Consider the following 25,566-nt stretch of genomic DNA (forward strand, 5'->3'; position numbering starts at 1 on the left):
TTGCGGTAAATGGTGTACAAGCTCTTGTGTCACCCAGAGAGGACATGATAAGGAATCTCTCCATCTTTCAGAGCTGGCTCCAATTTCTCAACGGATGAAGTCATCATTTCATCATTGAAGGACTTCACAAGCTTGGAAGAAAGTTCTTCATGCTGATCTGGGTTGAGATGTTTAAAGCAAAGGTTTTCAAGCTGCTCCTTCCCAGTTGAGATACCAAGTCGGCTGGGGCAAACGGAGCAAAGATCTCCAACGTCTCCTTTGCAAACCTCAGTTGCTTGTCCAAAGGCAAAGCCTCTAGTGTCATCATGTTGTGCAGACGGTCAGCCAGTTTAATAAGAACAGCCCTAGCATCTGCCATTGCAAGAAACATAGTATGTATTGAGTGTATACTATGCCAACCGTGCCCTCTCTCTCTATTTTTCACACATGTGATATGACTTGATATGCAAGATATGGATCTCTACATATGATATGGATTGATATACAAGATCACATGTAATGGTAACCCAATATACCCAATATCACATGTAATGGTAACCCAATATTTCCTATACACTTTCCTTGTAAAACCAGTGAGCTCTCTCACTCCATGTAATCTTTATATATACTCCAATTGGAGAATCTAATGAAATATGGGATATTACAATCCTTAACATGGTATCAAGAGCATAACTCAAGCGAGCTTTTTTTTTTTTTTTCCCTAGGATTTCTCCTTCTTCTCTCCATGGAGGACGGTCTCTCTTCCTCAACCGTGGCTCCTTTGGCCCCTTCTCAAGCAACCTCTATTGCTCCTTCTCTTTCTCCCTTTCCCAATGCCCACCACTACATATCTATTAAACTCACATCCAAGAATTATTTATTTTGGCAGAATCAGGTTGAGCCGTTCCTTGATGGCCTGAATTTGTTTGGCCATCTTGATGGCTCTTCTCCTTACCCCGATGATCCAACCAAGAGCGCTCACTGGCGTCATCAGGATTCAATGATTCGTAGCCTGTTGCTAGCTTCACTATCTGAGGAGGTTTTTCCTCTTGCCCTTGGTAAGCGAACTAGCCGTGCCATTTGGGACACACTATCCGCTGCTTTCTCTTCTCCCTTAGAAAGCCGGATCATGTCCTTGACCATGGCCTTACAAGAACTGACTCAAAAGCCCGATGAACCTGTAGTAGATTTTTTTAAACGTGCCAAAACCGTTCCCGAAGAGCTTGCTACAGATGGCCATGTTGTTCATCCAAGTGCTTTCAACCTTCACATCTATCGTGGTTTAAAACCTGAGTTTGGTGCCATGGTATCATCCCTTCTTACCCGGACCGAACCAGTTCTTTACGATGATCTTCATGCCATGTTACTCAGTCATGAGTTTCTTCAGGGTTCAACCTTGAACAGGCTTAGCATCTCTGATTCTCCTCCGGCAAGTACTCTTACAGCCAACACAGCCCAACGATTGGGCTCCGACTCGGATTCTACTAGTGGGACCTTCTCTGGGCATTTTTGGTGTGCCATCTGTCGCAAGACCAACCATTCCACAAACAGATGTTACTTTAGATAACAAACTGGTAATAACCCATCCCTTCCTTACTACCCAAATAACCCTTCCCCAACCGCCCACCATGCCTATCCCACCTATTCCTCACCTTCTTACCATCAACCGAACCCACCCATTTTCCCCACGCCCCACCCATCCACGGCCTTACCTTGGTACCCGGATACGGCGGCTTCTCACCATGTGACCCTTGATATTCAATCCCTCTCTCAGTTTGATGATTATATAGGACGAGATCAGTTACATGTTGGTAATGGTAAGGGCTTACCTATCTCTCATATTGGTTCTTCCTCGCTACCTTCTCTTTCTAATCGTATTTTTCATTTAACTAATGTTCTCCATGTTCCGTCTATTTCTAAACACCTTCTCTCTGTTCAGAAGTTTTGCCAAGATAACAATGCTTATTTTGAGTTTCACCCATCTTATTTTCTTATGAAGGATCAGGTAACCAAGTCCATTCTACTGTCAGGACCGAGTAAAGGGGGTCTCTATGAACTTCTTTGTCAAACCCGCCCCTGACTGGCTGGGGATTTGAATGTAGGACAGGAAACCCCTGGCATGGCATCCAAGCACACTGTGGAGTATCACTCCAGTGATTGAATTTAATGGAGAAGCCCCGAGGATGTCCTCCTACATACCTGTCAAAAGATGGATTGTAGACCTTTGTAGATGTACAGCCCACTGCATAATGTACATCCTGAGGAAGGTACTATCCCTTGACTCTAGAACCCTTGGACTAAATCCTAGTTCTAGGCTAAACTAATGATGGCCCTCATCAGCTTATATGTTTTAGATAAAGCATTTTTAAATCCAAACATCAATTTGCATGATTGATTTGATGATGAGAACCCAATTCCATACATACATCTTAAATCCCAACATAAATGACAAATTCTGCTAATTTACAGATTGACCTTCTCTTAGTTAAAGTGATATAACTCCACCACCCGAACTTCATTTGTGTTGGTTCCAATTTTTTTGGAAACTAGACTCATAGATCTACATTTTGTTAGGAGACACCATTACCTAGTTCTGTCTCTAAGTTAGTTAAAAGTTTAGTTCAAGTTGCTGTCAAAATCGGATTCTGCTATCTTGACAGATTGACCCTTGCGTAATAAAAATAACATAACTTCATCATCCAATCTTCATTTCCTTCGATTCCAATTTTTCTAGAAACTAGATTCATAGAGATTCTTTTTCTTAGAAGGAACCATTATCCAATTATCTCTCTAAATGGACTGAAATTTTATTTCAATCCAAACAATTCTGTAGATGAATTCTCTGGGTGATGGCACTGGGCGATGCACACATCACCCAGAGACATCACCCAGAGTGCAAAACTGCATTAATTTAATGATTTAATCTGTGGAGGCCACCCATATTGGCCATGGGCACCCTCCATAGGATGAGGGGAGTCTGGGGGACCACCTCATACCCTCGGATCACTGTGGACCCCACCTGAGTGCTCAGAATGGTTGAGAATGCGGTTAAAAATGTATTTTCAAAAGTGGCCTTGACAGCCAAACAGGCCTTAGTCATGGGCTGGCCTATAAATAGAGGACCTCAGCCTTGTTTTAAACCCTATTTCACTACTGAAATCGTGGGAGAGAATAGAAGAGAGAAAAGAGGGAGAAAAGAGAGGAAGAAGAAGGAGAAGGAAGGAGACTGCAGCCTACACCTCTGGGCCCAGATTTCGTGCCTTCTCAGACCTGTGTAGGTATAAACACCTATGCTCTACCTGCTGCCTTGATGATTTACTACTTTCCTCTTTGAATCTCTGTGATTTTGTTGAGTTTCTAGCCATCTGGCAGCCTAGAACAGCTGGGAACTGCCTAGAACTACTCCAGATCTGCCATGCCAGCATGGGGCATGGAAGATCTGAGATATTTGAATAAAAATATAGATCTGTCTTGCTTGTCTTGATGCCGAAATCTGGCTGTGCATGGCTGCACTGCCAGATGCACTGTTATTTGACTGTTTGGAGTCCTGATTGCATGCCCTGGCTCCATGGAACCTAACTCTAGGTGGTAGCAGCTTTGGATTACTATTTTATACCTAAAACCACCTTTGCATGTAGTCAAAATAGTATTTTGTAACTGAAGAAACCATGGGTTACTATTCACTGGGCTGTCTGGGTAGCTTTTGGCAGCCAAGTGGTGAGCCCAATTGAAAATCCACAAGGACTAGTGCAAAGTATACCCTTGGGGGTCCAAGATGACCTAGCATGCATGGGGAGAGGATCCATGCGCTGCCCGTGGTTCAAAACCTTGGAATCTAAGCCTAATTCCGGTTTTGCATTCTCTGGATGAAGCCACTGGGCGATGCAGACATCACCCAGAGACATCACCTAGTGAATGAAAACTTCACTATTTTGTTGATCTGACTTGGGGGACCTCCACATATGGACTATAAACAGTGTAAGGAGGTGGAAAATGACCAAAATACCCCTCCTCACATCTATCCATAATTATGAACACCTTGAGTACCTAAATGGGACCCGCAGGGCTTGGAAACCCTGTCTGTGTTGGTCCTGCAGCACTGCTGACCTAGGGACTGTGTTGTAAGGATATTGTGACCTAGAACCATGTACTAAAGTGGTAAAATACCATATTGACCTTAAGCCACATTCTCCGGATGATGCACCAGGGCATAGGCCTAAGGCCCAGTGCAAGGCCCAGAGAATTCCATGTGATCTCGGACTGAGCACCGAGTTAGACCTAGGAGCCTAGACTAACACTGGGTTATCCAAAACAGTTTTGAATAATTAAAATAACATATTTCTGATTTATTACTTTAGGATTTGTTTCCGTGCTCGAGGGACACAGCCAGATACCAATCGGAACTGAACAAACATCTGAACCAGTAGGATCAAACCAAGGTGAGTGGAATTACACCATGAGTGTAGGTGTAACATGACTGATAGGTCATGACAACAACAACAACAATATTTACTGTCTTTAATTACTTTAAATTATTTTATATTCTCATTCGAAATCTGAATCTTATCTGATGAACATTGAAAATGGATGATAATGCTTGTATGTTGAATTGCTAGATTAGAAGTCGTAGCTGGCTTGGAAATGAGGCATGTGGTAGCCCGTATTATGGGATACGGTTGACACCGCCTGACTCATACAATGCCATATAGACATGGGGCTAGAGTTTCATCACCCGTGCTACGCACCTTTGCCAACGGGGGTTAAGGTGTTGGATGCTTGTGGGAGCGACCGTATAAACCTTGAGCTATATGTCGGGCTTTAAGCCACAATTCAATTACAAGCTATATGCCAGGCTTTATGCCACAATTAATGTCAGGAGCTATATGCTGGGCTTTATGCCACAATTAATGTCAGGAGCTATATGCCGGGCTTTAAGCCACAATTCAGTTACGAGCTATATGCCGGGCTTTATGCCACAATATAATCCAAAAGAATAAGAAAAGAAAAGAATGGAGATAAATGCCAACGGTTACCTCACAAGTTAATCACAGAGGGCTGGTCGGGCTGACCTAGGAATGAATGCGAGAGCTGACTGGTCTTCTCTGACAACTCAATGGGTGTATCGCGGGAAGGGGTAATCAAGCCCGCACCAGGGATACATGTATTGGGGATTGTAGTAGCACTAACCCGCTTTAGTTGTGATGTTAGGTGGCTAATAAATAAAATGAATTGCACCTCATGTAGGACTCATTGGTTGTGCTTGCATGTGCATGCATGGTTTATATTTTATTCACGGGCTCGGTGGAGCTCACACTCTTGTATATTCTCTTTTAGCTGATTTTACAGGTATGGGTTTGCTAATGGGCGAGGAAGCTGTCGATGGAATTGTAGATCTTCCTCATTTCGTTGCTTAGCGACGATTTTGTTATTATTTAAGTTTCTTTATTTCAAGAAGTGTAATTACTAAGATAATGTACTTATTGAACATAAATGGATATGTATATGATATAACATAGGTATTTGGGATTTTTATTATTGGTAATATAAATCGTCTGTGGGTAGTTCGATCTTCCGTTGCACTCTGATATTCTTTTATCACCTGTTAACCTCAATGTGTGGTTTGTGACGTGTAAATACTGCTTCTAGATCCTTGGGGATTGGCGGATGTCGTAGGATATCTGGTCACTTGCCTAAATCCTCCCAGGGGGTGGTTTGGGATGTGACAGAGTGGTATCAAAGCGAGAAGCTCTATTTACATTCACAAGCAACGGAAGTAGGATGGTGGGTGGTCTAGAGACAAAGAAATAAAAGTTTTAAGAAAACACCAAAATAAAGAAGTAGAAAAATATAGTAGGAGACTAGCTAAGTGCAAAAGTCGATGACTCCATTATTGAAGAGGCATAAACTTTCACATCAGAAAAGAAAACTAGAGGTACTACTTCCGAACTACAACTTAGAAAAGAAAGTACAACTGATACACAAAAAAAATATATATATATATATATATAAAAAAAAACAAAAATAAAAATAAAAATAAAATAAAATAAAATCACACACACAAACACACCCCAGCCTATCTTTGGGCTTACTCCTATTGTAGTATTTATAAATTCCTATGTTTTCGGTTACGCATCTCTATACGTGCGATGTTTCACTATTATGTCGTACCATAGCAAATGCTAGTTTGTACGTATAGGTACCAGTGTAGAACCTTCCTTAGTTAAAAAACGTAGATTTATTTATGCCCAAGATCCCTTTCTGCAGAAACAACCATGGTTAACACAAGATCCAACCGGGGTGGTCGGTATGGAAGAGGCCCTCGATTTGTTCTAGAGATTGGACTACCGAATGGAGTCGAAGCTCAAAACTTTGAAGTGTCAGTCACTTCGGCAGGGATACCCAAGGACCTTCCATACCCGGTGCCTGCAACCCCTCCGGCTCCTGCCACCGCACCACCTCCGGCTATGACTATAGGTGAGCTGAATACCATCGTAGCAAACCTGATGCAGATCACGCAGCAACAACAAGAAATGCTAGCTCATATGACCACTTAGTTTACGACCATGATGCAACAGCAAGTGATGCCACCACCCAATCAACCTCCATAATTTCCACCTTCGGAGCCTCAGCATGTCATAGATAACTCCACTGCTAGGGTGATGGAGAGGTTCAAGAAACTTCAGCCGCCCACTTTTTCCAAGATCGGCTCAGAGGCGATGGAACCAGAGAGATGGATTAGTGCCTTGGAAAAAGTCTTTGCCATATTAGAATGTACTGATGCCCAGAAGTTGATATGCATCGGGTACCAATTGCAGAATGAGGTTGAAGCATGGTGGAAGTTGATGCGACCAAATTTGGAGGCGACTCATCCCAACCCCACTTGGGATCAGTTCAAGGAAGTGTTCTTTAAGAATTATTTTCCTGAGAGTTTCAGAGAAAAGAAGGAAGTTGAATTCTCTGCCCTCGTATAAGAATCGAAGACAGTGTTAGAGTACCAGCAGCAGTTTGAGGATTTGTTCCATTTCGCACCGGAACATATGAAGGGAGAGGCTAGCAAAACGAAGAAATTTGAAAAGGGGCTTGAGCCTGAGATCGGGTCCATCCTGTCAGTCATGGATATTCAAACCTATGCACAAATGGTCGATATAGCCAAGACGATAGAAGATAAACTGAACGAGGGGACCACAATGTCAATGGTGCTAGGCAAGGGGCCTAACGCCTTCCAAATTTAAAGTGGCCCAACAAGACCTTCCGAGGATCTAGCTTAATCCCTAGCCTGGCACAGAACTGTGGGCTTAAAATGGGTCAACCATATCAACCCATTCACCCAGCATTCGAACAGCCTACACAGTATTATCACCATGCTTCAAGCCAATCGCCACAATTTACAGCTGTGCCCCGATCGTCTAAGTCGAACAACAGATGCTATGTCTGCAAGTAGCTTGGACACATGGCTAGGGATTGTCATCATCGCAGATTTTGTGCGCCACGACGAAATCCACCTACTACTCGACTTTTCTCGTCCCAAAGCAATGGAGTCCAAAAACAGGTATATACCTTGAACACAAGGGAAGCTGAGGCAAATTTGGAATAATAATAGGTACTCCACCCATATCATTCTCATCTGTTCGACTATTATTTTGATTGCGGCACATCACACTCCTTTGTTCTACTAAGTTTACTGGTAAGAGGAGGATGCCCTCGAAGAACTTAGAACACAACTTAGTGGTTAGCATTATCAATTGAAACGTTGTGAAATTAAATGAAGATTATGGGCCTATCCATTTGGATATTCTATAATCGTATGTAGATTCTGGGAGGACGATAAAAGATGGTAGGTGCGTAGTTAGGTCTTGGTAAAGAGTTATACCGCAAACCATACGAATAAAACAACCAAGATCAAGATGAAACTGGAACTAAAGGACCCGACAAAACCTTGCTCAACAATGAAGGGGGTAATGGATCACCGAATGTCCCCTCCGTTATTGGGAGCGAACAATAGGGATTCCATCAATATCCCAATTCATCCTAAAGTTGAGACTAGGTATTGGGGAACCAGAAGTTAAAGTGTTCATATGAAGAGTTGTGTAGGAAAGATGGTGTAGATTTATACCACACAACCCAAAGTCGTAGGAGTATAGATTATTAGGCAAAATATACGGGGGTCGTTGGATCGTTTGACTTCTTTTGAGGTATATGTTGGGAGTTCAATTTTCCTTAGGCCCTCAAGATCAAGTTGGACATTAGATCAATCAAATTTGGGAGTAATCTAGATGACTTATTGGGAGTTGGATATGCTTGAGGACCAAATCTTTATAGCCCAATAGAAACAAGGAGTGATCCCGATACAAGTCGAAAGGGCCTGAAGTATGTCATGGGCAATCAAGTATTTTCTTGGGAATCGCCAACCAAAGGGGTGGTGCAATTTGATAAAAGGGAGGTTGAATCTGAGAATCATGACCAATGGCCAGAGATGTACATATCTTTTCTACTGGAGCATATCGAGTTTTATACTCGAGGAATTTCCTACTTACATAGTAGATTGCATGCTCTTCTCCGTCCACCTTGTCAACTTGGGCCATCATTGATCCGACCGCTGTTTCTCCTACTGACAAATATAGGAGCAAAGGTTCACCGAACACTGGAGGGACAAGTATAGGAGGAGAAAGTAGATACTCTTTGATTTTCATAAAGGCATCTTGACATTTCTCGTTCCATTCTTTCGGCTCTTTCTTCCTTAGGAGTTTGAAGATAGGTTCACAAGTGGATGTCAACCGAGATATGAATCTACTGATGTACTGGATGCGGCCCAAAAACCCTCGTACCTCTTTTTTTGTCCAGGGTGGTGGCATTTCTGTGATGGCTTTTATCTTGTCAGGGTCCATTTCTATCCCTCTCTTGCTGACAAGAAATCCCAGTAATTTTCCTACTTTGGCCCTAAACACACACTTCTGAGGGTTCAGCCTTAGCTTGTATTCTTTGATTCTTTCAAAAAACTTTCTGAGAGCTGCAAAATGGCCTTGTTAGTCCATAGATTTGACTATCATATCATCGACATATACCTCTACTTCTTTGTGTATCATGTCGTGTAGGATAGCCGTGGCCGCTCTTTGATATGTTACCCCAGCATTTTTCAACCCAAAAGGCATTACTTTGTAACAAAATGTGCCCCAGGGTGTGGTGAAGGTAGTTTTCTCCCTGTCCCTCGGGCACATACTAATTTGGTTATATCTTGAGAAACCATCCATGAAGGACAGTAGAGCATGGCCTGCAATGTTGTCTACCAAAATGTCAATGTGGGGTAACGAAAAATCATCCTTCGGGCTGACCCTGTTTAGGTCACGAAAATGCACACACATTCTGACCTTCCCATCTTTCTTAGGGGCTTGGACAATATTGGACAACCATTGAGGGTACTGGGTTACTTGAAGAAATCCTGCATTCCATTGTTTGATGACTTCTTCCCTGATCTTCTCACTCCATTCCGACCGCATCCTTCTTAACTTCTGCTTGACTGGGCGAGCCTCCAGATATGTTGGTAGTTCATGTTGCACAATCTTTGGATCGATGCCGGGCATATCCTTGTAGGACCAGGCGAAGACTTCCTCAAATTCCTTGAGGAGAGAGATCATTTGGGATGTTTCATTATTATTGAGAGAAGCACCAATTTTGATTATTCGAGGCATTGATCGGTCCCTATATTTACAGGGTGGGTATCCTCTAGGACGGGTTGAGCTCTTCTTTGCTCCAATTGTTCTAACAGATTACGATGTTCTAAGACATTATCATCATCAGAAGAATAGGAAGAAGAAGAAGAAACATACTCAGAATCAGCAATTTCATTCATGATAAGGGGAAGAATACAAACAGACCCAATGGACTGGACATTTCCATCGGACTCAGATACAGACTCAAAGACAGACTTAGATAGGACTATGCTAGAGCTGGTTACAACTTCAGACTCATTAATATAGAAATCTTCCATCATTCTTGCCCAATTCGCTATGGATCCTTGGAGAGGTTGTATGAGAAGATGTGGTGCCGGTCCTTCTTCTTCTTCTTCAATGATCACCGCCACTTCGAACAGTTGCCGATCCCTTGATCCCCTATGACTTCCTTCTTGCTGGCTTGATACAATTCCATGGCTATCCAGTCTACTTCGTTCTTAAAGAATATTTCAAGTCCTGGTAGATGTTCGCCCTGCTCTTGATTGAACCATGGTTCTGGATTTCCACAGTAAGGGAAGTCTTCTCCCTCTTTCACGAAGTACCCGTTCAAAGTCTTGAAGTATGGTTCACCATTTGCCGCACCATTCTTCTATCCTGTGACTTTCTTCCTTCGGTTCTTCAGGTTAAACCCTAATCCACAACAGTTGGCATTGGCTAGTATCTCCGGGAATGCCGGTACCCCTTGTTGGTTATTTCCCAATCCTAATCCAGGGAAATATTTCATCTTTCTCATAATCTTTACAGAGGCCTCGCTCCACATTGTCAAGAATTTCCCTAGACTCTGGTCTTCTTCACTTACAGAGGTAGTACAAATGTGGCCGAATTCAAACCCACCCAGCTGCACTTCTTACGAGGATGAACCACCTACTTCAATGTTGGCCAAAGCGTGTACCATTTCTGGGTCTCCAAAAATGGTAATCACTTTCTGATCATATATGAACTTCAGCTTTTGATGAAGACTTGATGCTAGGGCTCCCGTTGAATGTAGCCATGGTCTTCCAAGCAACATATTGAAGGATGCTTGAATGTCGATGACTTGGAAGTTTATGATAAAGCAGGCTGGTCCAATCTTGACACTGGTGGTGAGAATCCCAATTACCTCCCTTCTGGAATTATCGTATGCCCTGATGGTTTGGCTGGACGACTTCATCTTGTCTAGAGATAAACCCATGCATCTGGCTGCTTTGAGGGGCATCACATTGAGGGCGGACCCATTGTCTATTAGAACCTGGGGGACCTGATTCTTGTTACATTCCATCGTAATGTAAAGCGCCCGGTTGTGATTCTTTCCTCCTGGGGGTAAATCCTCTTCTGAGAAAAAGAGTGATTGAATGGTATAAGTGGCCCCCACTATGTGAGATAATTCCTTAGGCCCCATTTCTATGGGCACTTGAACCTTGGTAAGAGCTTTCAAAATAGCTTCTCGGTGGGTTGGCGATGCCATTAAATTATCCCCAGATTGAGATGTTGGCTTGGGCTTTCTTCAATTGGTCTAGTACTCGGTTTTCTGGCTCAACAACCGCCGTTGATTGGCTAGACCGGTATTTTTCCACTGTCAACTCTGTATTCTTGAAGTTTCGGCCACTCCTGGTTTCTGCCACATTTGACTCTCTTTCTTTGATAACCAACCAGACTGGGCAAAAGCCTCCATCTTCTTCGTCACTATCAGTGATGATAAGAGGACCCTTGGGATAAATTCGGGTTTTACCTTCTTCACCAGATAAGGCCATAATAAACTTTCGAGCCTGATTTAGGATTCCTGATAAGGTTTCTTACTTTTCAGCAATCTGTTGGACTGTATGAGATTCTTCTGGTGCCAATTGGTTAATGGCATGAAAGGCTTTTGAAGCCGCTTGGTACCTCTTTCTTGCTTCCGCCAATGACTTATAGAAGTTACGATCCTTCTTTTCTCCTTGAGAAACCAAACTTTCGGACCTCTCTTCCGGGCTTGAAATAACTGGGTGGATATTCCCTGTTGGGTCATTTATTGTTCCTCCCTCATTGACATGACACATATAGAAATCATCATGTGCTCTTACCCAAGCACGGTATTCTCTGTTACCCTGATTTGGGGATGAGGGAGGGATCCCGCATAGGTCTTGTGCCAAGGCCAAAGTTAGCTTTACAGAGTTTTCCAAATGACGAATTACTTGAGGGAGTGCCCACTGTTCTCTAACAGGTTCTAGCTGTTGAAGCTCCTCCTGGTACTTATCATCCAAGACCACCGTTCTCATGAGCATTTCCTGGATTTTATCCACATCCCGGTGGATCTTGTTCACCTGGAATGATAATTCCCATGGTGTGGGTCCGCAAATATTCTCGTACTTCTCCAGACGCGTCCTTGGTTGCCAAGGTTCCTCATCCTCCGTTTCTTCTTCCCCTTCGAATACTTCATCATTGGATTCCTCTGATGCAGATTCTTGCTCACTTTCATCTTCTTCAGATGATTGTTCTTCTTCCAACGGCTCTTCCCCTTCATCATCGATGTCCATAGGAAAGATACCTCCGGTGGGGTCAATCTGAAATTCCCCGAGGTTGATATCATTGATCCATGCATCCCATGTTTCACTTCTTCGGGGTGGATCCGGATAGGAGAATGATTCTGAATACAAGACCAGGTCTTCTGGAGGAGTTTCGAATAGATCACAGGCCAAAGCATTGACTAACCAAGTCATGTTTTTCAGCTCATGGAGGGTTCGAGCGAGTACATCGCTCTCATTTGGCATCACCAAGCTCTCACAACGTGCTGCAAAGTTACTACACACCAGATTTGGAAATAGAGAAGTAGCCTTGTACAGGATCTCTTGAGTATTGGTGGAAACATCGAGTATATCTACGACCTGGTAGAAGGCACTCATGCTCCAACGCTCGAAATCTTCTCTGGACACCGTCCAATCGCCTCTGGGAACCTCTAGAGATGATATCTCCTCATCATCTCTGCTTTCATCCTCATCTAATGATGTGGGTTGAATAAGGCTGGTAGGTCATTATTATCATTGCTTCCGATGTTATTTACCCAATCCATTGCTTTTACTCCTTCGTCCTCCCTCGTTGGACTTTGCTCGGCATACTCTATCCATCCCTCGTAGATTTCTTAGTCGTCTTCCTCATCTGAGCTATTGTTAGTATCCCCCCTTATATGGACAAGAGAGACTTCTTTGGTCAGAGCTTGTCCAATTGCTAGTGCTGAGACTGCTTTAAGGAGCTGAGGTGTGACTCTGGTGATTTCAGTCCCTTCTTCTTCTTTAGGAATCAGGTGACACATTTTGGATGATGAGAAATCATACTTGCACAATGGTGTCATTGTCTCGAGACCCTCTAATCTATACTCTAAGAAATCCAACTTTTGAAGCTGGTTGACGGATGCTATACCTCTACCTTAATCACATGGTTGTCCGCCTGTTTGGATATTCCCATCGCAGTTGGTTCGGGCACAGTAAATGCAAACCTGCATTCTTTCTGCCCGTGCTTGCCGTGACTGCTCATCTCTTCCTAAATACCACGGGATGGGAAGGATCAATGTAGTAGGATCTTGGAATGATGTCTCTTCCTGCAACATGTTTACTGACCCTGTAGATGACTCTGGGGAATAGGTCCCCTTCACCAGTGGTTGTGAGATTTTCCATGCAGGTATCTAGTTTTCTACCCATGTGGCACCTTCTGACTTTGGATGATAGAAAGGGGAATCGGGCTGATCCACTTCCTGAGACACCTCTTGTCGAATCTGTGGCTCTTTTCCCTCCTTAAGTTTCTTGGTCAACATTGCTATATAGACGTATGCCTTCATTAGCTTCCTCTTCCCGACTGAATGGATCAAAGTGGTAGGATCTGCTTGCTTAGCATGCTCTTAAAGCATGTTTACTCCATGGTTAGGTAGAGGATTTGTGGTGACATTTGGCGGCTGCTTCTTCTAAAGCTCAATTTTGGCCTCGTCAATCAAGTCCTGGATCGCATGCTTAAGAGCTAGGAATCTATCCGTATGATGGCCTTATTGGTCATGGTAATGACAGTACAGATTGGGCTTATACCAAGTAGGTGGATTGTTCAAATCCACAAGCCTAGGAGGAACTGAATTGATAATTCCCTGCTTCTTGAGCTTGGTGAATAACAACGAGGGTGTCATTCCTTCAAAGTTGAAATTCCTCCTGGATGCTTCAGATTCAGTTTGGATCACAAGAGGGGTTGATCCTGCAGCTACCACCTGGACTTCTGCCGCCTGGCTGCTTGTCCCTACAGTATTTTCTCCTTTGGCCCTTGGGCTTTTTCTTGCCGAATAGCTTCCTGATGCTTCATGGGTCATACCCTAATTCTGCCTTTCTTTAAAGATCTTATCTTCAATCTTCTTCCCAATTGTCATAAGAGCATCAAAGGTCTTGATGTGCTAATAGTATATCTTCTCACGGTACTCCCCGTACAGATTTTCTAACAATATCTCGACCTGCTCCTCCTCAGTAGGGCGGTTCCACATTTTTACGGCTTTCTCCCTGAACCGCATGATGTAGTTTGAGAACTCTTCACTTGGTTCTTGCCTCAAGGTTTCCAATTCTCTTCGAGTAATATCCATCTCGGTGTTATACAAATATTGCTTAGTGAAAGCTTTAACCACAGAGGCCCATGACTGGGTTTGAGTGTGATCAAGTTGGGTTAACCACCTCAAAGCAGATCCGGCTAAAGAATACAAGAACGCCTGTCCCATTTGGTTTTTAGAAAGTCCCCATGATCTGGCAATAGTGGCAAAAATCTTGAGATGAGCCCTAGGGTCTCCCGATCCGTCGAACTTATCCAATTTCCACTTGAAATCTTTGGGGATTTTCCCTTCGGGAAAGAACACCAGGTCTTCCTCATCCTTCACTTTGACTTTGCCCTTGACAACCACTTCCAACTCGGCTACTTTTTCTCTCATTTTCTTCTCCCTTTCAGTCTCAGGAGGGTCTATAGGGTGGCTATCTTCCCCCTCTTCTACTGGTATGATGATCGGAGTCTTGAGGGTTGTGGGGTTAGTTTTCTGGACTTCTTGCTCTGCTGGTCCAGTTATGGATCCACCCTTAGATAGTTCATTGACCAATTGAACTAGTTATACCATGAATTGCCGCATTTTGGCCATGTCTACTTGCAGCCTATCCACTCGATCTTTGACGTGACTTTCAGACAGGTGATCCTTCGGAGGATTCATGTTACTCACAAGTGATATCTCAGAAGATGAACTAGAAGAATGAGAAGGAATCAGGGATCTTGAGGAGAATGGTGGGCTGGCTCAAGTTAACCTTCAGCCGCATAGGACCCAAATGGATAAGGACGGAATCGTGCTTCTACGAAAGAAAGAAGAATACCTAGTTTAGACCCTAAGAAGGCTAAAGAAGATTTTTTTTTTTTTTTGTCATTTTTTCCTTTTGAGTTTTTATGATTTTTTGGTATTTTATAACATTTGTTTTATATTATTTTGTTATTTTATTCAACTCAAGTAATCGGAGTGGTCATCAGAGTTTCAGCAAACTCCTTCTGAGACCAAACTTCGAATGTCGTCATTGTCCAAGCATTTTCGAACACACAAAAGAAAAAACAAACAAAAGAAAGATCTTAGTTACCGGGTTATTGATGATTATGTCTGGAGTCAAGATGAGATGCCTTCTTTTTTTTTTTGAGGGACATGTAAGGTTCCATTATATGGAAGTGGACTTCCATTTTTCTTTGAGGGACCATCGTGGGATTATGGAATTCCTTATCTTTGGTGGCATCTCATATCAAAACCAGGTTAATCGTCAAATGACCCTAAACTCGGTCTTTCTTACAGCTAACAAAGGTTAGTTTGTGCCGTACCCTAATCATATGTGGTCTATTTTCCTACATGATGCATGTAATGGGTGGGCTTCCATAGGACAGAACAAGGCCACCCTTGACAGAACCGATATACCTATCGCTCGTGGTCGTGAATTGTAGGCACGTGGTTCTTTTGATATACCTGAGAATAGGTCACACAAACTCAGAGTAATCGAGCTAGTGCCTTTTTTGAGTGGCAAAGCACCCCACAGCACACTAGTGAATACCCTCGCTAGTGATTCTAAACTCGTACGATAAATATCAAGGGTTGTAGCTTACGCAATTACCCATGACTACTCATGGGGTCCAACGACTAACTACGGGGGTAAGAGGGGTTCTCATGCAGTGTATATGTGCAAGAAAGTGGTACAGGAAGCGGCTATCATCCGATCTCAGAGTACTTAGTATGATGTGCCTCACCTCCCCGAGGATAAAGGCACGACAGGGAGTACCCTCGCCATTTGATTTCACTTCGAGCACTATGCATGATGCGGTTAGTACACACAAGGGTTAGCCAAACAAACATATTATGGTATTTTTTTTTTATTATATTTTTATTATTATTATTATTATTATTATTATTATTATTTTATTCTTTTTTTTTTTATAAAAGTTTAAAGAGAACATTCTGTCATTTATTGATAGCACCTATTTAGAGAGTTTGACCTCGGGTGGACATTTGTCCACCAAATCCCCAGTGAAGTCGCCACTATAAGTACCGTGGTCCCTCGGGATGAGGGTTTCCTCAGCCCTTATGGTATATGGCGACATAGGGTTTTGGGAGATGTATGTGTGTGTGTGTATATGGATATGGATAATATTGATAAATAAGGGATTGAGATCATGCATTAAAATATGCTAATATAATGTGAAGTCGCCACCTAGGGTTAGGGCCTAGGACCCATTAAGTGTAGCCCTACCCGTTGTGAGCGGAATCGGGCTAAGTGACTCCATATGGTCTGACCAAAGGTTCGGGTAAGGGGTCAGGTTACGAGTGTGGGAAGGTGTTAGGCACCCACCTCGCCCGACCGAGACCGGTCTCTCTGTGTTAGATGCTACATAAGGACAAATGTTCTCTCTCTTTTATTACGGGGATGTGGGACATTATAAACTACATTTAGATGCTATGAATTGAACTAAAGCATAATAAACTACATTACATATATGAAAAATACGAACTAAAACGATGAAATATGAAAGGACTACATCGAATCAACAAAAATGCACTAATTATACCTGTATGGTTGTATTCCCCTGGCTCAGGGGAGATAGACGAATGGACTGACGCTGCTTCGTTCTCGGCAAAGTATCGGCTCTTTCAAGTGATTTGGAGAGGAGTAAACAGACAGAATAACATCTGTAACAAAGGAGTTTTGATGGTTATCCGTGCACAGATGAGATACCAACGCCAAGGAGCCAAAGCGCTCTATACTCAGAGGGACAATCGAAGGACCTGTCCGCCACAAGAAAACTTCAAGCACTCACACACTCATGAGAGAATGAGGAGAAATGAGGGTGAAAAGGGAGGAAAAGAGGCTAGGAATCACTTGGGGAGGGTCTCTCTACCCAAAATTCCTTGGGAAATGTGGGAGGGGACCCTTCATTTATAGGGAGGGACCCCTTCTCTCTCCTAGCCGGATAAGTCCTCCACAGCGCCGTGGAGATGTCCACGGCGCCGTGGGTGACATCAGCAGGCTGATGTCACACCCCCTCATGGCGTCGTGGAAATCTGGTACACATCCCCACGGTGCCATGGGAAGGTGTCCACGGTGTCGTGGGAAGACGTCCACGGCGCCGTGGGAGCGCAGTGCCATTTTTCCTTGTTTTTGGGCCTAAAATGGGCCATTTTGTGCTCAGCATGGTTCTTGGTCTTATGGGTCAAGTATCTTTGGATTTGAAAAGAGGGAGAGTGCGTCATCCATCGTCCATGTCCCGTTGTCATCATCGCTAATTAGGGGGTGACAAAAAATCAGCGTCTACAATTGCATTGTCTATGGGTGCTATGGATGATATATATTGCTGCTATATCTGCTACCAAATCATATAGGTTTGTCATCATCAAAAAGGGCGAGATTGTTGGGGAATTCTACCCCTACCTCCATAAGTGTTTTGATGATAACAAACATATTAGACAGCTTGTATGTGTCTATATGTCAACAGGCTAATAAGTCAAAGAGCTAGAAGACACAAAGTAAAGACGCTCAAGACAAACTCTTGAAGGTCAAGAGCTTGAAGATGTGACAAAACATGTCAAGTAAAGAAGATATCAAAAGATCTTTCGAAGATTGAAGAACGTCACGAGAAAGAAAGAAAGATAAGATGTTCATGTGCACATACTTAGACACACACACCTCATACTTGTAATGGCATTTGCATAAAATTAATGAAATAAGCATGTGCATCATTTAGGGACCTTAGGAGGCTATATTTGAACCCCCTCTGACCTAAGAATATGTTAGAATTGGTTGGAAAAAGTCCCGGACCAATCCCCGCAGTCAAACTATCAAAATCAAGCCAAGACAATGATCTTATCAATCGGATCACAGGGTATGAATCAATCGGGAGAAACAATGGCCTCACTGGTACATTCCCAAAAATGATCCGATCGACCGGATCAAGTGGGACGATGATCCGATCAACCGGATGCCACTTCTGCCTTCAAACGGTTAGTTTTTAACGGCTAGTTTCTCCAACGGCTATGATTCGATCGACCGGATCAATCTTCAGGTCAACCGGATTGGTAAAAAAAATAGATCTGTTAGAGCACATTTTGCACATGTTCTAAGGCCATTAATAAGCCTATAAATAGAGAACATATCAGACCTTTTCAACTATCCATTACTGTCCAAAATCTAATTTTTGTGAAATGTGAAAAGTCAATATTTGCTCTCATTATTGAAGTCCTCTTATCCACATCAATATCATTGAAGATTGACTTCAAAGCTTAAAGGATCTTCACATGCTCACACTCTAAAGAATAGTCTTTAAGAAGGTCTTCATTTGCAAGCATTCATTTGCATCATTTGACACTTGCAAGGAGTACACATCACACTCCTTGCCTAGGTAATCCTACCTTTATTCTCTTTTGTAATTAGTTTATGCTTTTAAGTTTATAAAGCATTATTGCATTAGCCTAGACTGTACTTAGGCATTGCAAGGATCCTCTTATCCTCAAAAGATTGGGATTCTCTTATCCTTAAAAGATTGGGATCCTCTTATCCCATAGAAAAAGATTGTAAAGGTGTTCTTCCCACCTACTGTACTGAAAGGAAGTAACTAGTTAAATTCTCTCAAGGTTGAGAGGAGTTGACGTAGGCTAAGTTTAGCCGAACCACTATAAATTTTGTGTCCCTCATTTGCGTAATTTCTCTCTCTCTATCTTGTTTAATTCAAGAAAATTTAAAAAGGACATTATTTCACTAGTGATAACCTATTCACCCCCCTCCAGGTTATCTAACATTGCCTTGGGAATCACCATCCTAGGCGAATGAGGAACAGAAAGCCTTCTCGACTTGCCTTCCTGCACCTCTTGTTCAGGAATGGTAACAGTAGACTGCAATCACGTTGGGACTAAAGCTGATCGTCTTGTTAACCGGTCTTTAACTAAAGGTTGCGACAACGGCTTTCTTTCTCGTCTGTTGGTGGAATGCTGGTTCAAATGCTCCTCTATAAACTGCCTTTTTGCCCTCACCCTTGGTTGACGTTGAGGTTCACCTGACCGATTTTAATCATAACTAGGAGCATGATGCCTCGATCTGTCTTACCTTGAAGGCCCCGAAGCCCATGCAATCTTCGCTCCTCTTTTACCTAGCCGATCATCTAATGAGGGGGCGTCTGCTTCCACTTGAGGTTTGTTTTTGAATAGCTTCTTACAATGTACACACCCCCCATTGAAACTGTTGATTTAGCAGTGGCCCAATGGCTTTGACATCCACCGCTTTTCCCTTCTCTTTGGCCAGATGTTGAAGATGCTTTAATGTGACTAGCGGTTCCTTCCTCTTAAGCAAGCGCAAGTTTGACAGGTCTACATCCACCATATTGACCGGCAGAAAAGGGTTCTCATGCACTGACATGACGCCTTTCCCCTGTTATTAATGGCTTTCTGTAATGCCATTCAAAGAATAATACAACCGTTAGTGTTATGGGTAAACAAATTATGCCATTTATAGTACCTTTTGTCCTTGATCTCATCACAGTTGGGTTCCCAACTTGCACTACCAGTGTAGGGACTCCATTCTGAGGAAGCATGGTCCTGGCTGCAACATTTGGATGTACCAGCTGGCTGGATGAACTAGCACAGTCGGCCTGACTATAGACGCCAGGTTACCCAGTCTGAGCAGACGGCAAGCCATTTTTGGCCCCTACCGCACTACCCGTCTGAACCACCAGGGTCTGGCCTATACGAAGTTGACTGGCCTGCACCAGCTGCTGTTGGGCCAAAAACACCAAGATCAACTCTTCAAACCGAGCCTGGGTACCATTATAGACTTGAGCCATGGAAGCAACAATTTCTTTCATGTCCTTCATTCCCGTTTGTAGGTACCCTTGCGTTTCGGCGGCCATACGGGCCTGCCCCTGCAAGACCATAGCCACATATAGAGGAACAACAGTGTCCAGCTATTCTCCTTATGCGACCAACTAATCAGCATGTCCACCGTCAAATGCATCAGTTTCGCTATCTTTATTACGTAGACTGGCTCTGGTATCCACCATTACAGTCGAGTGTCCCACCGGGTGTGCCAAAAATGTTGTGTCAAATTTCCTTCGGCTAATAAGTTATGGCCAGAATGAGGACAGAACACCCTATTACGTCACGGTGATCTAGAGCTCTACTCGTGCCCTGGTAATCCAAGGACTTCTCAAAGACAGCAGAATGAAAAGAACTGGAAATGGATGATAATTGCACTTTAAATTACTTGAAGTGAACAATCTACAGTGGAAAGCATAAGGGTGCATAAAGCAAAAAGAAAAACCTTAAGTTCACACCATTGTGAGGAAAAGTAAAATAGTACAAGAAAGTAAAGATAAGTAAATGCAAGTTTGATGTATGTTTGATTGATGCCCTTATTTTGCTTTGCCTGCTTATTTTATATGGTAGAAGTAACCATGAGAATGGTCTCTTTATTTATCGGCCACTATCCTAACCACGTCCGGGTTAGTGCATCACCCACGTCATAACTGCTGAAAACCGTCGTTGATGCTAACGGACTAATTCCTGGCCGATGAATCTAGCCTTGCGCCGTCTGATCGGAAAGTGCAATGGCATCTCGATCATGGCCCCTTGGTCGAGTCAAACTAAGGCCGAGTACTTCCATTCGGTCGTGAAGGGGTTGAGCGAAATCTGGGTGTAAACAGAACCCACTTGTTAAACTCCCTCATTTCTAGTTAGTTGCTCTCTCTCTCTCTCTCTTCTTCTTATTGTTGTTGTCTTCTTTTTAAGGGGTTTTATCAGTTCCATTATATGGAGATTTAATTTGAGTAAGCTGGAACGGAAGTCCATTCTTAACTCATATGCGCTAGTAGAAAACTTTCCTCTTCTTTTTACCTGCGTACTGTACCCCTTTTTTGGGTATATCTCTTTTTAGGCTTTAATTTGATTCATGCAATAAATCATTGAATGATTCTCTCTTCTCACGTATCTTTGTTATTCTTGTTTGTTTTTATTTCCATGATAAATGTCCTTTATGATGTTTCTTCTATCTAACCTGTGAAGATTTCTTAAGTGAAGGTCACTGCACCTCACTACAACGACTCCCTAGAAGGGAAGGGAAGGGGAAGGGGAAGGGGAACGGGAACGGGGTGTGAAATTCGGGCTTCCCCAAGGGCAAAATGGTACGCTCATACCCCGTAGGGGTATATTTTTCATTTTAATAGCCCACACATCAACAACTAATGGGAATGCTCTAACGGATGGGGGCTGAGTGTAACAACTATCCTAAAATCAAGGGTGCCAGGTGTATATTTTCAAATCATAGGGGGTTGCCCTGTATTTAGAGAAAAACTAAGGGGATCACAATGTAATTTACCAAAAATAAAAGTAAAATTCAAAAATGTGGAGCCCATATGCCCATGCACTAATATTTAATACATGGGACTTATGGTTGTCTTTTAAACCGTTGATTGGACCATTCGGTCAACTCTAATATTAGTGAATCAACCAATAACCAAAATGAAATGATTGACCAACACCTTGAATGGGTTCATTTACCCGTTTAGTATGAGTCTAATTCCCCAAAATTTCTTTGGTCTGGAGACCGTTGTTGGATGTGGAAACTATTTCATAAAGTGAATTGAATCAAAGAGTGGGTTCTATCAGTGCCTTAATCCAAGGACTTTTCAAAAAGAAATGCAAAGATTGCAACGCCAAGAACAAGAAAAAGAAGCAATCAAATTAATTTTCTCTCCAGATACATCTTTGGTAAAATGAAGGACTACAGAGATCTTCAATTTGAATTGGAAGGTTGCATCATTGCGTCTAATAGTACCATTGGAAAGTAACCCCAACAGGTTCTTTTAAGGAAAAGAACAGAAACCATTTACAACTAAGAAAAAGAAAATAAAAAATAAAAGTAAAGACTTGTTTGATTTGATTTGTGGATGCCTTCCTTTGTTTTGAATTTTTCTTTTTATAGGCATCTTTGATAGCTCAGGTGGTTTCTGTAGTTATTAGGTAGTTTCATAACTACCCACTTCTTTGAGAGGTAGTTTCACAACTACCCACTTTTTTTAGAGTTGGTTGTCACCACCTTGCTGACTGTTCGCTGGTCGTTGACCGTTTATCGGTTCATCAATCACTAACCGTTTATCGGTCATTGACCATTTTCGATCACTGACTATTTTTTTACCGCTCTCGGTCACTGACCATTTTCTGATTATCTTCAGTCATTGACCATTTTTCGGTCACTAATTAACATGTTGGTCTTGACTGAAATAAATTTGGGTTTATTTCTCTATTGACCAAAAATAGGGTGTAAACAGAGTCTAGATTAGGTTCTCGTATGCTGTAAGGTGCACAGATGGAATCCAAGAGAGTGAGTGGATTCCATCTGTGCACGTTACAATGTACTAAAATGGTTCTCGTACGAAAACCTGATCCAGTATAAGGCAAAAAGGTCGCGGTACGTACGTGTGAAATAGGTTTACGGGACGTTCTTCTCTGGTGACCATTGGTTTTACCTAGCGCAATCTGAGTCGTTGAACGTCTTCCCAGTTCAATTGAAAATCGGGGACAGCAGGTCATTATTTGAAATCCCTATCAACAGCTATGTGGCTGAATCCCGCGGAAGTCTCTTCCCTTTCAGAAACTTAGGGAGAGTGGGAGAGTGGGATGTATATCTATCTCTCTTTCTGCGATCTCCATTTCTCTCCCGCAGTCCCCTTCCCTGCTCTCTCTCTCTGTGATCGGCGATTGCATTGCAGAAATCTCATTTCAATCCTTCTCTCTTCTCTGGTCTACCATGCAGTCAAATGGTCGATTTATTGCGTGAGTCCTAAAACCCTAATGAGGAGCGATCTTCTCTGAGCACTAGCAGAAACCCTAAATCACTTTTGACACACTGAAGAAAAAGAAGAAGAAGAAATGACCAAGAATCGTGGGGAGAATGGAATGTTCGCTTCTTGCTCCTCTCTCGGACTTTAATCCTCGTTATGCGAAGAACTCTGAGGTTTCTCTCTCTCTCTCTCTCTCTCTCTCTCTCTCGCGTTTCTGCTCTGAACTGGTTACTCATTATTCTTAAGTAATTACAGTAAGAAGTGAGAATTTGTGACATGTATTTCATCAAAATGAAATCCTTCTCTCTTAACCGATCCCCACTCCCACCCCCCCCCCCCCCCAAAAAAAAATTCTTGCTCTTATTCCCCTATAAGATTTATTAATTTATCTGAGTCAATGGTTTGGATTTCTGATCTGATTTTGTGAGCATTCCCATTTTGTGTTTATCTCATTTTCTTTTAGATGGTAAGGTTTTCTATTCTTTGATGGAATTTCTAGACTTGTTAATGCGACTACTGACACTGGCAAGACTGTTACCTATCTGTCTCCTATCATTCATCACCTTCAAATGTATGATCCTCGAATTGGTATAGCTGATGGAACTTTCGATAGGGTGGGCTTCCAATGAAAACAATCTCTCTCTCTCTCTCTCTCTCTCTCTCTCTCTAGGAAGATTGTACCTCCATTGATAGGGTGGCTCCTATTTGTCTTTGTTGTATGATCTACTTCAATCTAGCATTATGGCACTGAACACAAATTGATTATATACATTCCGAATGACTCCTGATGCCTTATATCTGAGAATGGCTACTGCAGGGTCAAACTGGCAACCATTTTGAACAAAAGCCTGTTCCACCCCCTCTCCCAAACAAGTGTGACTGGGGAATTGACCCTTCTGAGCTGGACTTCGCCAATGCAAGTATTATTGGAAAGGTATGGCTTTATTTCCCTACTTGAGATTGATGTGTGAAGTAGAATTTGGAAAACTATTATCAGTTGTTACATTTTTTATGAAGTAAATTAATCACTGATAGTGGTCCATGTAGCTTTCTTTTTTGAAAATTAAAAATTGAGACCTAGTGCTTACCAAATATGGTGAATAGAATTTGTCTTGGTTGGCCCTTGTACTGTTGAAAACAAGTAATGTCTTTGCAATGATGTTCTATTAAAATTTTCCTTTGATTCTAGACTTGAGAGCAATTTGGAGAGCCCTCCCTGATCACCATAAGCTGAATTTTGATGAATGTTACTTTAGAATCTGTTGCCATCAGGAATGAGGGGAGGGGGAACTTCTATTGAGATAAGGCAAGAATGACTACTTGGGTCCTAAAGAGTAATGCAACTATGGAACTACAATCTATGCCTGTCGACAGAGGCTGGAAATATTTAATGGCTTTAATTTTTGTGGCTTAGTAGTGTAAGGTGTGTTTAATGATGCTGGTACTTGTGCATTAACAAAGGAGGTAAGTGCTACCGATATTATCATCTATCATCAAGTATGTTCCCTGACTGATCTTTTCCCTTGTTCCAAGGGTGATCTGGAGCTTAAAAGGGATGTAACTGGTAGACTTCACATTTTGAGTGCATGTCCTGCTGTAGTACGGATTTTGTACTTTTTTTTTTTAAACAAATTAGTTTTGTTTTCTTTTTTGGTGATTATAAATATTCATGACTCTCTTTTGAGTTTTTTTTTCCCCATTCGTCACCTATGTCTGTCTAGCATTATATGACATTACTACTCCATTTTGTTTTTAACAAATTATTCTTGTTTTCTTTTTTTCTGATTATAAAATTTTCATGACTCTCTTTTGAGTTTTTTTCATCAATAGGTAAGCAAGGTATTAAGGTGACCCACCTCTTATTGTTTTTATGCATAGCCAAAGTATACATAAATTTAGTACTCCTTTACACCACTTTGTTACTAATACATTACTTGTGGAAAGTGTTCACCGTCTTCTGACATAGAATTTGGAAATGGATGTCACATGTTTGGAAGATATTACTGTATGCTGCAATGGATTATCTTGTTTCATGGTTACAACATTCACTGCAATGATACTGTATAGGATATCATGCTATAGGATTATCTGTGAGACTTCATTTGATTTAAGTATTTAACTAATGCAACATTAGTAGCAACTGTTGTACGTTCACCAATTTGTTCTCAATTAGATGGGGGCAGACTCTTTGTGAATGTCAGTATGTGTATGATTAGGGAATACCATTTATGTGTCATTATGAAGCAACAGCAGAATGACTTTTTTTAGTCTCTAGCTTGAAGCACCATGAGAATGTTTACCTCCTAACTTCAATATATTTACAATTCCAGATATATTTGAGTTATTGTAGAATGTGTAACATCATATCACAACTTCCACAATGCCATTTTTTTAGGACAAATTCTCTTTGATTGCCAACCAATGTGCTACAGTCAGTCAGTCAGTCTTCTTTAAGCTTTCAACTGATACTGACTCAGTCATCTCATATTATGGTGACCTCATGCATATGACGCTTCATCTCTATATTGTGTTAGCTATCATGTGAAAACTA

The 25,566-nt window shown here is 42.1% G+C and overlaps 1 long non-coding RNA gene across 1 annotated transcript; it reads right to left on the reverse strand.

Moving 5' to 3' along the window:
• Window positions 1-1,704: 1,704 nt before the first annotated feature.
• LOC122647200 lies at window positions 1,705-24,206 on the reverse strand. Its single transcript, XR_006330819.1, has 3 exons — window positions 23,828-24,206; window positions 15,649-15,654; window positions 1,705-1,715 (listed from the first exon to the last, which is right to left on the reverse strand). It is a non-coding gene; the product is annotated as an uncharacterized LOC122647200 (long non-coding RNA).
• Between the last annotated feature and the right edge of the window lie 1,360 nt (window positions 24,207-25,566).

Source organism: Telopea speciosissima, unplaced genomic scaffold (genome assembly GCF_018873765.1).
Source record: "Telopea speciosissima isolate NSW1024214 ecotype Mountain lineage unplaced genomic scaffold, Tspe_v1 Tspe_v1.0014, whole genome shotgun sequence".
NCBI lineage: Eukaryota > Viridiplantae > Streptophyta > Magnoliopsida > Proteales > Proteaceae > Telopea > Telopea speciosissima.